At 38.4% G+C, this 14,608-nt stretch overlaps 1 non-coding gene across 1 annotated transcript; it reads left to right on the forward strand.

Annotated features, from left to right (window-relative positions):
* Positions 1–9,884: 9,884 nt before the first annotated feature.
* On the forward strand, positions 9,885–9,957 carry TRNAV-AAC (transfer RNA valine (anticodon AAC)). The gene has a single exon. It is a non-coding gene; the product is annotated as a tRNA-Val (tRNA).
* Positions 9,958–14,608: the final 4,651 nt, after the last annotated feature.

Here is a 14,608-nt window from a genome sequence, read left to right on the forward strand (position 1 = left end):
GTAATCCCAACATCTTGCGCTTTGCAGGACTAGTCCAGGTTTCCCTGCCTCCACAAGGGGGCGATCTCCATAAGTTATTGCTACGTAAAGAAGCAAGTGTGATAATAAAATTTGGAGCGCAGGGAAACCTGGGTTTGAATGACCGTAACGACCTAGCGGTATTCTTATAATACCGGCTTGCATAAAACTGATTTTTTTGCAAATTATTTTCGAGTGATGGATTCATTTTGGATCTTTTGATAAATGAGTGGTTATGTCATTAAAAAGAATAATATGAACATAAGGGGTTATGTATTGATATGACATTGATAAATGCCTCTGTACCTTTCAGGTGAATTTTTTCCTTTTTTTTCCCCTGTTTTCATGTTTGTTTTCGAAATGTGTGTCACATTGATTGTATGACCATGTTTTAAATGGGATGTGTTGTCTGCACTTATGTTAATCACTATCATGTGTGCATTCCTCTGTTTTTAATGTGCGGTGATGTGGCCTGGATGCACTCCCCTTTATAAGGTGCGTGCGGCCATTCCCCGACGTGGACCCGTAGAAGTCTGGCTTACAGACGAAACGGCCGTCGTCCTTTGGAGGGACTCGCATCCTAGTCACCTCCCGCATTTTTATCTGCACCGATGAAAAGAACGCTTGAATAAAAAAGAAATTGTTTGGCATAGCAGCTGTTTGCGGTCGATTTTTCATCTTCCTGTTGTTGGATCTCCTAGCTGCTCAATACCGACCAGCACGCTGCGCCTGCAAACCAGCGCTACATGGCAGTCATCAGCACGTGAGCCACTGAACTTGGAGGTAATCTGAGGGCAGGCGGTGCAGGACTTGTTCACTTGTTGCTACAATATGTTGAGAAGAACTTGAGTCGGAGTCGGGAACTGCAGGAGCAGCGCTTCAATCAAAAGGCGTCTGCTGGCCCTTTTCAGCCTGGAGATCTCGTACTGAAGCGGAAGAGGAGAACCCACAAGCTGGATGATCAATGGGAACAAAACCCGTACGTCATACAGCCCACAGGATGGGAAGATGGGAAGGCCTACCAAATCAGTCGTGACCAAGGGGGCACTTTGGCCACGATTTCCCGGGACCATCTGAAAAGGTGCCCACCAGCCTTAAGAGCGGCGGCTGAAGTACCGGTTCCCCTACCAGCAGAAAAGGCAAAAGAGGTGATCCACACTGCAATGACAGACTTTCCAGCAGACTGGCCTACACAGAACGGCACGGTGATTCTTCCAGTGATACTGTTGCCACAACCCGTGGATGAAGAAGTGATGGAAGCGGTCAACCGTGAGTCAGTGCCAGTGCCCAGGGATGAACCTGTACCCAGCTCCCCTATGCCTCCGCCTGCCCCACACGATAGCAGGGAGGAGGAACTGATTGTTCCCTCTACCCCACTGCCAAGCCCTACTTACACCGGACCCCGGAGGTCCACCCGTACCAACCTAGGTAGACCCCCACTTAGGTACAGGGAAACCGTCCTTTAAAAGGGGGGGAGAAAGTCTGTGTGCGTTTTGGAAGTTTAAAAGTTTGCAAAAGATGAAAATGTGTGATCAACCGAAGTTCACCTGATTCACCGTGATTTGGAAAACCGGCCGTTGCCGGCAGCGTTGTCCCCGTGGGGACCGTTCAAAGTTGTTTGCATGAGGAACTGCTTATGGACAAGCCCGTGAACTTGCAGGGCAACCAAAAACGTTAAGTGACATGTAAATAAAATATGTTTGTTGCAGCACCGTTACCGCCTCCGGAGAGGCAGGTTGGAGGGAGGGCCCGCAGTAGAGCAGGCTGGGGCCCAGCCACCACAGGAACCGGTGGCTACCCTCTGGAGGGGAATGACAGATCCCGCTCGGGTAAATTGGCTCAGGACTGGGGTCAAGGGGTGCTGCCTGTTTCCTAGGGGCAGCATCAGGACCAGGTTACTTGGGTGGGAGAGAGCGGCAGCCGCAACCGTTTGTTACCGTAAAGTTTAAGAAATGTGCCTACCGATGTGGGATGATGTTCTTTTACTTGTATGTCTGTTACCGTTTTTTATCTTTTCCAGAAAAAAAAAAAAAAGAGGAAAATAAAACCGGTGTTGGACGGGCAGCCCGAGGACGGTCTGCGTTTTGCTAAGGGGGAATGTGACGCCCTGGGCAAGCCAGGGGTCACAGGTCATAACACCACACGCACCCCACATTCCCTGCAGGAACACCAAGGTCAGACCAGAAACCCTTGTTGCCTTCCTCCAGGGGATGATGTCCACACCAGGGGGTGGGCCAGGCGGTTGACTCCACCCACCAAGGAGTTCACAGCCCTGGAGGCGGGAAAAAAAGGCAGATGAGTTTGAGAGTTGAAAGTGTGAGGAGTAAACAGTGAAGTAGAAGGAGGAAAAGTAGAGAAAGAGAAAAGTGACAGCAAGAAGCCTGAAGTTAGTCCGGGTGTGTGCCTGTAAAAACATTAAAATTAATACATCTAGTTATCAAATATTTCATAGTAAGACATATATGTCTACAGTTCTGTTTATGTTGAAGGGCATAGTATATTAATAAAGTTTTTATAAGGAATAAGTATTAAAATATCCATATTGAATATATATATATATGCTGAGCAGGGAAGGATATATATAAATCCTTCCAGAAGCTTCTGGTAGCTTCTAGAACATTATGTCATATGGATGGAACTATGTTTAACTAAAACACCCTATATGGACTGGACAGTTGTTATATAACACACGATGGAGGGGGCTATGTCTCGCTCCTCCACATTGCCTGCTGTCAGAAGACTCCAGTGCTGCAAGACACGCTGTCCAAGAGATGACACCTCCTGCCTTGCCATTCAGGACCCAAAGAAAGATGGGTAAAGACTTCCCATTGATCAGTATGGACTAAATGAACTCTTTGCGTAAGCTATCAAAGTATATTATTTTTCCTTTCTGTAACTGAACCCTGGCAACCATTTTTAAATAGATAAAATACATTTATTTTTTACATTTTTGAAGTCCTTTCTTTCATGCACCTTTACGTATTTGAAGAAAATATATTTAAGAGTATATTTTTTTAACATTTTGGCGAGCTCAGTCATTCGTGTTTTTTTTTTTACATTTTTTGTGCTTCTTCCTTCACTTTGCATACGGGGGGAGAGACAGAGACATATATCTCCTGCAAAAGATCAGGAATCGACAATTTATAAAAATCACGCAGAACCTAGGAAATACGTATAAGTCAAGTTGCATGAATGTTTTTTTTTTTTAAATGAACTTTAAAGACTTTATAAAGCCACAGAAGTTAACTTTTGACGTATTTTTGAGCAAGAAAGATAAAGTCAGTCCATAAGAAGTATTGGACCTGCTGAACAAAGTGAATCAAGTCTTAAAGGATCATCCATGAGATCGTCTGATCATTTCAGGTAAGAAAATGGATTTTATCTCTTCATATGTTAAGCAAAGTAAACTTCAGTTCACTTATTTAGATATTTCTAATGTGGAAGAGATTTGGTTACGCTTTTATGAGGAGTGTGAACTTGAGAATTCACGTATAGAATGTGCAAGGTCTTTTAATAGAGAGAAACAGAAAATCAGAAATGTCTGTCATTTAGTCTATGATTTTCACAAGTTAATCGTAGAAAAGTGTAAAAATGGTGGAAATAGACAACCTGAATTGTCAGGAGAGTCAGTGACAGAGAGATCCAAAGACTGCTTAGAACCTGGAATGTCAGTCAGTAATATTGTGAATTATGACTGTAATGTTGTAAATGATCAGTCAGATGATTTAGACTGTAATTCAAATCAGAATCTTGATAATGGCGGCAGACACGTGTTACCTAATCAAGGTGCCTTTCAAGATACTGAGAAAGAAGCAGGAAATGACGTAGTGAAGCCAGAAGGGGGAGGAGCCAGAGTGGGACACAGGCAGAAAGCTGTCAGAGAAGGACACGTGCAGAGAGAAAATGGCGACGATCAGTTTCTAAAAATAGAACAGGCTAAGTTAGGGATTAAACTTAGAAAAAATTTATTGGACATATGCAAATTAATTCCCACATATAATCCTAAAATACATGTTTGCAGAAATTCAGAGATATTTGAAAGTTCCATCGAGAAGTTAAATTTAACCAATAGTGAGACGAATCAGTTATTCCGTATATGGATACCTCAGCATTTCTTTAGACAATTGGCTTTAAAAAAGTCTTCTGACAATGAGACATTTGATTGTTCAAATGATAACGATATCATAAGGCTGAAAAATCTCATCTTCTGTACAAGGAATGAATCTGATCCAAACTATGAGATGTTGAAGGAATTACAAATTGAACAGAATGAGAGTACGTTCTCATTTATGTCCGTTTTTGAACGTTTGTATAGGGCGGTTATTCCAAATGTCAGATTGGATGGAATGATACGTTTATTCATCAAGAAATTTAATTTCCTTGACAATGCCGCCTGTGCGGTGGCATTAAATAAAAAGTCCCTATTCGAATGTACGACATTTATCGATTTTGTTAGAAGTCGCCAGAGTCAATCAAAACAGAAATTAATTAATTCTGAAAAACCAACAGTGTCTCCCAGATCCAGATATTTTTGTGACAGGGTGTATGAAATTCGAAGGAAGATGCATACGTGTTACAAATCATACAATCCACCCCAATTATCATCTAAAAATCTTTTTTCACAGGAAAAACCCTTGTCTCCAGTGAAGGGATTGGTCACTGGGATTGAGGATTCCAGACAAATGATGAGTAAAAGCTTTGAAAGACAGAAACAGGTGTCTTGTGGAGATCCTCTCCCTGGGTTAGGATTTGATAGTCAGCAACAGCTGGGTGGTCTTTCAGAGAGAGACATTCTCTCTCATATAAGAGAAAACCTTGAATTAAATAAGTTCAGAGATTCCTATAAGTTCAAAGTGAATTTAATAAAGCGAATCTTTGAAGAAAAAATTAGGTATGGTCTTCAGTTAAATAAAGTGGATTTCTGGGTAAATTAATTTTATTGTTTGATAAGTGTGTTTATTCATATACAGTGAATCAATGCATATATATATATATATATATATATATATATATATTAAAGGTAGTGATAGTAAATCAAGGTCATATTTTCATTAGTAAAATGATAGTTTAATGTTATAAATAAATAATTTGATCTCTGTATATGAATAATAATATTTAAAATAAAACAATAAGAGAAAGTAACAGATTTCAAGTGTTTCATTTTTATCATAAATATGATAATAATTTTATTCTTTTATTTCCCTCAGAATTTATCAGTAAAGCAGATTGATGAAGTATTAACTTTTTATTTATACATTTGTTCTTGTCCTCAATCAGGTAACATATAAAGCACGATTAATTAATAATTATTATTTTCTCAGGTACCAATTGCCAGAGTATTATTGCTTTAACGTTTCTTTTATGAATATATATATCTTCTATAGAGTTATTAGAAATGTAATCTGAGCTTTGGAGTGTAGTAAAACTGCTTGCTGTTTTGGAATGGTGTTCTTTGCACGTATCAGAGCATGTGACTTGGTACTAAAGCTAAAAATAAATGTTTGTTCCATGGTCATATGTACAGTATGTAATACATTGGAATTTGTTTTTGTCGAGAAATACTTCAAATTAGTAACATAATTTTTGAAATGCGCATAGAATATTGGAAAAAAAGGGATATGTGTTTGTCAGTTTCTATGTAGAAGTATATGTTACAGACCCATGACAGTCTTGTGTGCATAGATGTGTCTATGAATGATTGATTGTTTGAGCAGCTGCTAATGTCAATGTTGAGTACTTGGATCCAGAAAAGAAAAAAAAAGGGAATTTTTGTTTTAACTTCGAGGTTATAATATATGTATGTATACTATTAGAATAAATAGGTTATAGTACATAAGTATAAATGAAGGAATTTATACCGGATATATATATATATATATTATTCTTAGACATATTTCTTTAATATAGTGATGTTAGGATCTTTTGTGTTAGTCACTTCTTTTACTGATACATAGAGTGGTAATCATTTTTCTTTTCAAATATGGAAGTGATATTTATAATATGGTCTTGAAGATATACAACACAAATTTTAATTTAATTTAATCTAAACATATTAATTTTTATAATATCATATTTCATGATATTGAAAGGGGGAGGTTTGGTCTCAATCACACATTTTATATTTGATAAATATATGTGTTTACAGGATACTTTAATAATTAATATTTTAAGTACAAAGGAAGAATTGGGAATAAAAAAAAAATATATTTGAAGTATATCATAATGCATTTATATACTAAGAGAAGTGTATTATTTGCAAGGTTACATGACTTAATTATCTTTATAGGTTACTGATAGGTATGGAAATCCTATAAGATACTGGTAACATTAAGGTTATGTATTTTTAAAGACATAGGTGTTATATACATAGAAGGCCTTATTTTTATTTCAATTTTTATTTTTATTCCAATTTTCATTTTTTCTTTTATTCCTATATTTATATTAATTATTATTTAATATTCACATTTTTAATCAAAATCTTAAATTCTACAATTTTTATTTTTTCTTCAGATTTTAAAAAAATCTCAATTGAGAAAACACTTTAATATTTAGTTCAGTAATATCTAATATAAGAATATTACTTTATTAAATATGAATCATATTAAAAGGGATAAGTTCCATTTTTTGGAAGAAAAGATACTTCCTTCATCAATATATACAATTGTTTACTTCCTAGTTATACATTATTTTTATATTAGTATGTTAACACAATAAGGATGAAATATTACTTATAGTTACACATTTTCTTATATAGTAGATTATTTAATAAATAATAGACAAATCAAATAAATTAAATTAGAGTAATAAAGATGGAAGATCGAGGTACATCTAGGTTTACCTTCCTATATTTACAAATAATATATTATATTTTTAATCAATAATAATTTATAATGGGTATTATTGTGTTTTGATGGAATCATCCAGTCTTTTCTAAAAGGTTATTTGCTTTGGTTTATAATTTTACAAATAATCTAACTAATAAGTTACATAGTTGCCTTTCATATTTATAATATGATACATGTTATAGGTGCATATTATATTATTTCATATTTTATATTTTGGTTACATTCAACACATTGCCACCTATGGGTTTGGAAGGGTAATGCACCAATGACAAAAAAGGTCATTACATGAGAATACTATTGTCTATACCATTATGCAGTATTATTACATCATTCTAAGTATCAATTATATTAATACTTCTACGATAATAATAATGACATGGTATTATAGTATTAGAGTTATGATACGCTGTGACATTTATTAGTGATAGTTATTGCCATATTTGGTATTTAGATTAGGGAATGAATCAGTCTTCAATCAAGATTATAGAAGATAAAAAGACTTTATAATTATCCTAAAGTTAAAAGGGATTCTGCAAAAAGGTCCAAAAGGTAACGTCTCAAATAAGACTGTGTTACTTACAAAATACACTTACCGTGTTTGCACTTCAGAAACACAATGGTCCTATGGTTCAAGGATGGACAATGACACATGGTCTGTGCATTAAGACCTCCCTAAAGTTACTAAGAAGAACAATGACGTGTTAAAGTTTACCCCTGTCGTGCTGACCAAGAACGTCTTAACATCTGTTCCTGGGTTATTTGACAACAGGCAGCATGGAGGATAAAAGGTGACTAATGTAAATTACACTGCACAGACATCAAAGACTTTTGCTATTCTTCTACACTCATGAATTGTGGTTTATCAACATTGGCTATGGACTTTGCAATAAAAAATAAAGTTTACGGACTTTGATCTAACAATGATAAACGCAATATGGGACTGTATGAATTGGTAACCATTCATTTTTATCAGAGGATTTATTTCTAAGAGACTGTGTTTATGCCGGATTACATCGGAGATAAGAAGACATCAACTCAGAGGACATCATATGGTGACCGGATTTGTTTTTGCATTTCTTTTTAGGTCTAGCGAAGTATAGTTATATACATTTTTATATGATTGATCAGTCACGGCCTGTCATAACATGAATTCACATTATTATATTATTGAACTTACAACATGAATAATGCAAATTAATTATTATTCATTATTATTATTGATATTAATATATTATCACCAAATAAGGAAAGAAGATTTGTTATTTTAATGATGTATTAATTAATTTTCGGGGTTACTCCACCCGCTTCAAGGGGGGTTTGTAAAAACATTAAAATTAATACATCTAGTTATCAAATATTTCATAGTAAGACATATATGTCTACAGTTCTGTTTATGTTGAAGGGCATAGTATATTAATAAAGTTTTTATAAGGAATAAGTATTAAAATATCCATATTGAATATATATATATATGCTGAGCAGGGAAGGATATATATAAATCCTTCCAGAAGCTTCTGGTAGCTTCTAGAACATTATGTCATATGGATGGAACTATGTTTAACTAAAACACCCTATATGGACTGGACAGTTGTTATATAACACACGATGGAGGGGGCTATGTCTCGCTCCTCCACATTGCCTGCTGTCAGAAGACTCCAGTGCTGCAAGACACGCTGTCCAAGAGATGACACCTCCTGCCTTGCCATTCAGGACCCAAAGAAAGATGGGTAAAGACTTCCCATTGATCAGTATGGACTAAATGAACTCTTTGCGTAAGCTATCAAAGTATATTATTTTTCCTTTCTGTAACTGAACCCTGGCAACCATTTTTAAATAGATAAAATACATTTATTTTTTACATTTTTGAAGTCCTTTCTTTCATGCACCTTTACGTATTTGAAGAAAATATATTTAAGAGTATATTTTTTTTAACAGTGCCCCGGACTGAGACAGCAAGGTTGACAGACGGCGGTGACCGTCTGCAGGAGAGACTGCTCAGAGGTTGCCGAAAGGACCGTGGACGGGTGGTGACCCGGCGGTACCGGAGCGGTATACAAAGAACAGTCAGCACCATTGGCAGGGGCCTTTCGGATCCCGGCAAGGCTTGGAGTCGCCGTAATTTGGCTGAGTGAGTACCTCCGTGCCGTGCGGCACACCGCTACCCCTGCGTCCCTGCACCTCCACAGGCCCCATAACCCGCCTGTCCACCATCCCAACCCCATCACCGGGCCCCGGGACCAACCAACCCCCTACCCACGGAGGGGAGAACTAACAACTTTGCTGCTCCTTGTCACCGCTCCCGGGATTCCCATACAGAGCAGTGGTGGTGTCCCTACAATCACCACAACCGTGGGTGGCGTCACAGACAATAAACTATCCCAACAACCAAACCCCCTTTCACTCACGGGCGAGGAGCGCCGCTCGAGTCCCCGGGATCCGGCCCATCGCTCGAGCCACTGAGCAGCCGTGGGCCGCAGCAGCGGCAGCCGGTCCCGAGCAGTGGGAGAGCGCAGCGTCCCCTCCTCCGCCCGCGACACACACACACAACACACACATGTTTTTCCAAGAATGGTGGTGAGTGTGGGAGGTTTGAGGGGTAGAGGCGGACCTGGGGTGGATCCTGGGTGGAGTCTTATGGGGGCCCCAATGGGGAATCTTTTAGGTTTAGTGCAAAATTTTTGCTGACAGATTCCCTTTAATACATAGTTTGTTGAGGGTACTATTCACTATGAAATAGTGAACTTTCATAAGCACGAAGATCTTGGTTTGCGGTCAGTCCTTGACCATTTATCTCAAATGATGAATTGATAAAAGATAATAATTTAGACAGAGCTTTGCAGGATTATAGTGCACAATCCCACATTAAAGCCGGGCTGTGATTTCAGCTCTTTATGGTCCAGGCAGTATGACTCAGGTGACAGTCGTAATCCGGAATCTCTATGAACATCACAGCAGGTTTAGACAAGACGCTCATTAGTCCATTGTCCAAGCTCAAAAAAGCAACAGAAGACAGACATGGCAGTTTCTGTAGTGTAGTGGTTATCACGTTCGCCTAACACGCGAAAGGTCCCCGGTTCGAGACCGGGCAGAAACACATTTTATATATATAAATATTCCATTCCATAAAATGTAGCCCTCAACTGCTTTTCAATAGTAGAACCCATTACATTATCTCTGTTTACTAATATTATTATATGAACTTTTTAACCCCTTCACCCCCTGGCGATTTTCCGTTTTTCATGTTCGTTCTTTCCTTCCCTATTTCCAAGAGCCATCATTTTTTTTCTTTTTCTGTCAATATAACCATATGAGGGCTTGTTTTTGGTAAAACGAGTTGTACTTTTTAACAGCACTATTCATTCTTCCCGAAATTGTAGTGGAAAAGGGAAACAAAAATTGCAAGTGTGGTGAAACTGCAAAAAAAGTGCATGATTATTTTGGGGTTTTTTTATTTACTGTGCTCCCTTTTTTGAAAAACTGACTTGACAATATAATTCCCCAGCTCGGTATGAGTTTGAAGATGCCAAACATGTATAGTTTTACTATTATCTAAGTGTTGGTAAAAAATTCAGAAATTTATATATATATATATATATATATATATATATAAAAAAGAATAGCGCTTTTGTCTCCATTTTCCAAGACCCGTAGCGTTCTCATTTTTTGGGATCTGCGGCTCAGTGATGGCTTATTTTATATCTTGAGCTGTCAGTTTTAGGAATCTTTCACATGTTCGTGAAAATCACGCATGTTTTTCACGGACGTGTCAAAGGTGCGTTTTTCCCTCCGTGAGCCGTGTTTATGGCACACGTGTGTTCTCAGTGTGTTTCTGCTCACCTGTCCCTGTCATTGCTGTCCATGGTGCTGATCTACGGTTTCCGGTCCTGCCGACTCCCCGCTGCTGCTGCTTCCGGCTGCAGTGAAGTGAATATGCAATGAGCATATTGAGCGGCGGTCGGAAGCAAGTGACAGCAGCAGCAGAGACTGCAGGGCTGGAGAAGGTGTTATTTTTTTCTCAGACATGTGTGTTTTCTCCGGTGCGTGTCACACGGAACACCTGTGTGTGGTCCGTATAAGGGCTGTGTGACACCCGTGATGCCGGAGAAAAATGGACATGTCTATGTGTGGAGCACACGGGCACACGTATGCTTCATACGTACACACAGTTCATGGAAGAACACGCATGTGAGCGCAGACCCATTGATTTTAATGGGTCTACGTGTGCCCGTGTCTCCGGTACGTGAGGAAACGGACCAAACACGTACCGGAGACACGTACGTGTGAAAGAGGCCTTAATTATACCATGGGGTATAAAATCCAAGTGTGGTGAAATTGCAAAAATAGTGCAAATGCACTATTGTTTTTGGGGTCTTTTATTTACCACGTTCACTATATGGTAAAACTGATGTACCCATATGATGCCTCACGTCGGTGCGAGTTCATAGACACCAAACATGTATGCTTTTAGTTTTATCTAAGGGGTGGAAAAAAATTCAGACCTTTGTCAAAAAAAGAACAGCACTTTTGTCACCATTTTCCGAGACCCATAACATTCTCATTTTTTGGAATCCATGGCTCAGTTATGACTTATTGTGTCTTGAGATGGCGTTTTTAATTATACCATTTTTGGGTAGATGTTTTTATTGCCTCTTATTGCATTTTTAAGAAATGTTGCGGTAAACAAAAAAACGTTATTTAAGCGTTTGGAATTTTTGTCTCGCCACGCCGTGTACCGATCAGATTACTTGATTTTATATTTTGATAGAGCGGGCATTTCTGCATGTGGCGATACCAAATATGTGTAAATTTTTTCTGTTTTATTTTTATTGGGGCAAAAGGGGGGTAATTTGAACTTTTAGGGTTTTTTATTTTTTCATATTTTTAAAAACTTTTTTTAACATTTTTTTATTTATTTTACTAATTCCTCTAGGGAAGTGTTCCCCACCTCCAGCCCTCAAGGCCCACCATGTTTTCAGGATTTCCTCAGTATTGCACAGGTGATGATTCCAGCTCCAGAGCATTGCTAAGGAAATCCTGAAAACATGCACTGTTGGTGGGCCTTGAGCGCTGGAGTTGGGGAAAACTTTCCTAAGGAACTTTATCACTGCTCAGTCTCATCAATTGTGCATTTCCGCTGATCAGAGCCGCATCGCTCTGATCAGCAGAAATGCTCATCTCCTGTGAGTGCCAGTGCTCTTTTGGCTCTCACAGGAAGTGAGTCATGGCAACATCAGGGGTCATCAGTTGACCCCGTGTTACCATGGCAACACATTGGCGCCCCATAATCACATCATGGGGCTGATTAGGTTAGCAGACATGTGCGGGGAATACCACGGGCTTACCACCACAGCCCATGGTAATCAGAGTAAGGCTGCTTTCACACATCAGTTTTTTGCCATCAGGCACCATCCAGCAAAAAAACTGATGCGACAGATCCGGCGAAAAAACGGATCAATTGCATCAGTTTTTTTCCATCAGTTCCTCCACTGTTTAGGTACCTCAGGGGGTCTCCAAATGTGACATGGTATTTGCTAATGATTCCAGCTCATTTTGCTTTCAAAGAGTCAAATGGCGCTCCTTTCCTTCCAAGCCCTACCGTGCGCCAAAACAGTTGATGTATCAGTGTACTCAGAAGAAATTGCACAATAAATTTTATGGTACATTTTTTCCTGATACCCTTGTGAAAATGCAAAATGTTATGGCTAAAGTAACATTTTTGTGGAAAAAAGTAACATTTCCATTTTTTCCTTTCGCATTGCTTTGTTTCCTGTGAAACACCTAAAGGGTTAATAAACTTCTTGGATGTGGTTTTGAGCAGTGTGAGGGGTGCAGTTTTTATAAAGGTGTTACTTTGGTGTATTTTCTGTCACGTAGGCCTCTCATTGTCACTTCAAATGTGATGTAGTCACTAAAAAAATGTTTTTGTCAATTTTGTTGGAAAAATGAGAAATTGCTGATAAACTTTGAACCCTTCTGCCTTCCTAACAATAAAATTATGCTTCAAAATTGCGCTGATGTAAAGTAGACATGTGGGAAATGTAATTTAGTAACTATTTTGTATGATATAACTCTCGGATTTATGGGCATATATCTTTCAAAGTTGAAAATTAGGAAATTTTCAAAATTTTGCCAAATTTCCGACATTTTCACAAATAAATGCAAAAAATAGTGTCCTAATTTTACCACTATCATGAAGTACAATATGTCAAGAAAAAAAATCTCAGAATCACCGGGGTCCGTTTAAGTGTTCTAGAGTTATAACCTGTCAAAGTGACACTGGTCAGAAATGCAAAAATGGCCCAGTCATAAGGGTGTTTTAGTGGCAGGGGGTGAAGGGGCCTAAGGGGAAAATCATGCTCTTAGGTAAATGGGTTAATGAGCTGCATGGGCTTTTCCCTCATTAATCCGTCATCAGTTAAGCAGGTAAAAGGTCTGGAGCTGATTCCAGGTGCAGCCTTTACATTTGGAAGTTGTTGCTGTGAACTCACAACATGTGGTCAAAGGAGCTGTAAATGGATATTTGGAATGGATATTTGTCTTTGTGAACTCCATTGTCTATAGCTATCCCCTCTTTCAACAAAATGTACTTCTTTAGAAAAGGTATATCGACGATATTTTCCTCATTTGGCATGGCTGTATGGAAATCCTACAGTACTTCATGTATTTCTAACCTGACATTTACCATACACTACAATAAACAGGTTATTAATTTCCTGGACACCCTTGTCAAACTTGAGGAAGACAACACACAGCACAGATTTGTACTAAACCAACCAATTGTAACAGCCTGATACATTTTCCCAGTTTCCGTCCAATTTTGTGACATTTAAAACAGTTGAATTTTGTGTAAACTGCTTGATGAATCGGCCCATTAGTGTTTCATTATTCTGATGCACAGATATATTTCCTAACTATTCAGTCATTTTCCATCAGTCACATCCAACAACAACAACAATCCATAAATCCCTCTTATTGCATTGAAAAATTCAGATATCACAATCTCTAAGGATTGATTATAATCTCCACATGTTATAAAGTGCGCAATCCCAATATAGCATTGATATCTCTGAATTGTACAAGGTTGAGTCTCCACCTAAGTCTCTGTAGTGTAGTGGTTATCACGTTCGCCTCACACGCGAAAGGTCCCCGGTTCGAAACCGGGCAGAAACATTTTTTTTTTTTTTTGCTGTTCGTATATTAACATTGCAAAACATAGGTGAAGCTTTGTAATTTATATATTTATTCACCCCTGAAAAACACAGATAATACTCGGATCCAAAACATTAATAACAGTTCAATTTATCAGAGTGTGAACAAACACAGATGTCTGAATGAGGACTAAAGGAAATAACCAGATTTGCAATTATTCATGCCCCATGTTTGGGAGGTTGATCGGGGGATTTACCTTAATTTTTATATCTGCTTCAGCTTGAGAAGATGAAAAATTTGTCTTTGGATCAAACAGTACCAAAAAGTTTACAATCGGGGATCAGGAAGGTTTCTGCAGAGTAATATAGTTGTAATGTTCTCCTAACACAAGAAACGTCCAAAATGATATGACAGGCCAGATGTGTCCCGTAGATGGGATTGTCCAAAACTTTTCAATCACCATAGTTCTCCCATGTAAAATAATATCAGGAATTCTCAACTCTGCTGCGAGTGCTGTTCCAGCGGTGCAGGTGCCTACTCTCCCTTGCTCGTGAGTGCTGCAGTCACTCAGCAACTGCTTCTTTCTCTCAACTCCC

Source organism: Anomaloglossus baeobatrachus, chromosome 4 (genome assembly GCF_048569485.1).
Source record: "Anomaloglossus baeobatrachus isolate aAnoBae1 chromosome 4, aAnoBae1.hap1, whole genome shotgun sequence".
Taxonomy (NCBI): Eukaryota; Metazoa; Chordata; class Amphibia; order Anura; family Aromobatidae; genus Anomaloglossus; species Anomaloglossus baeobatrachus.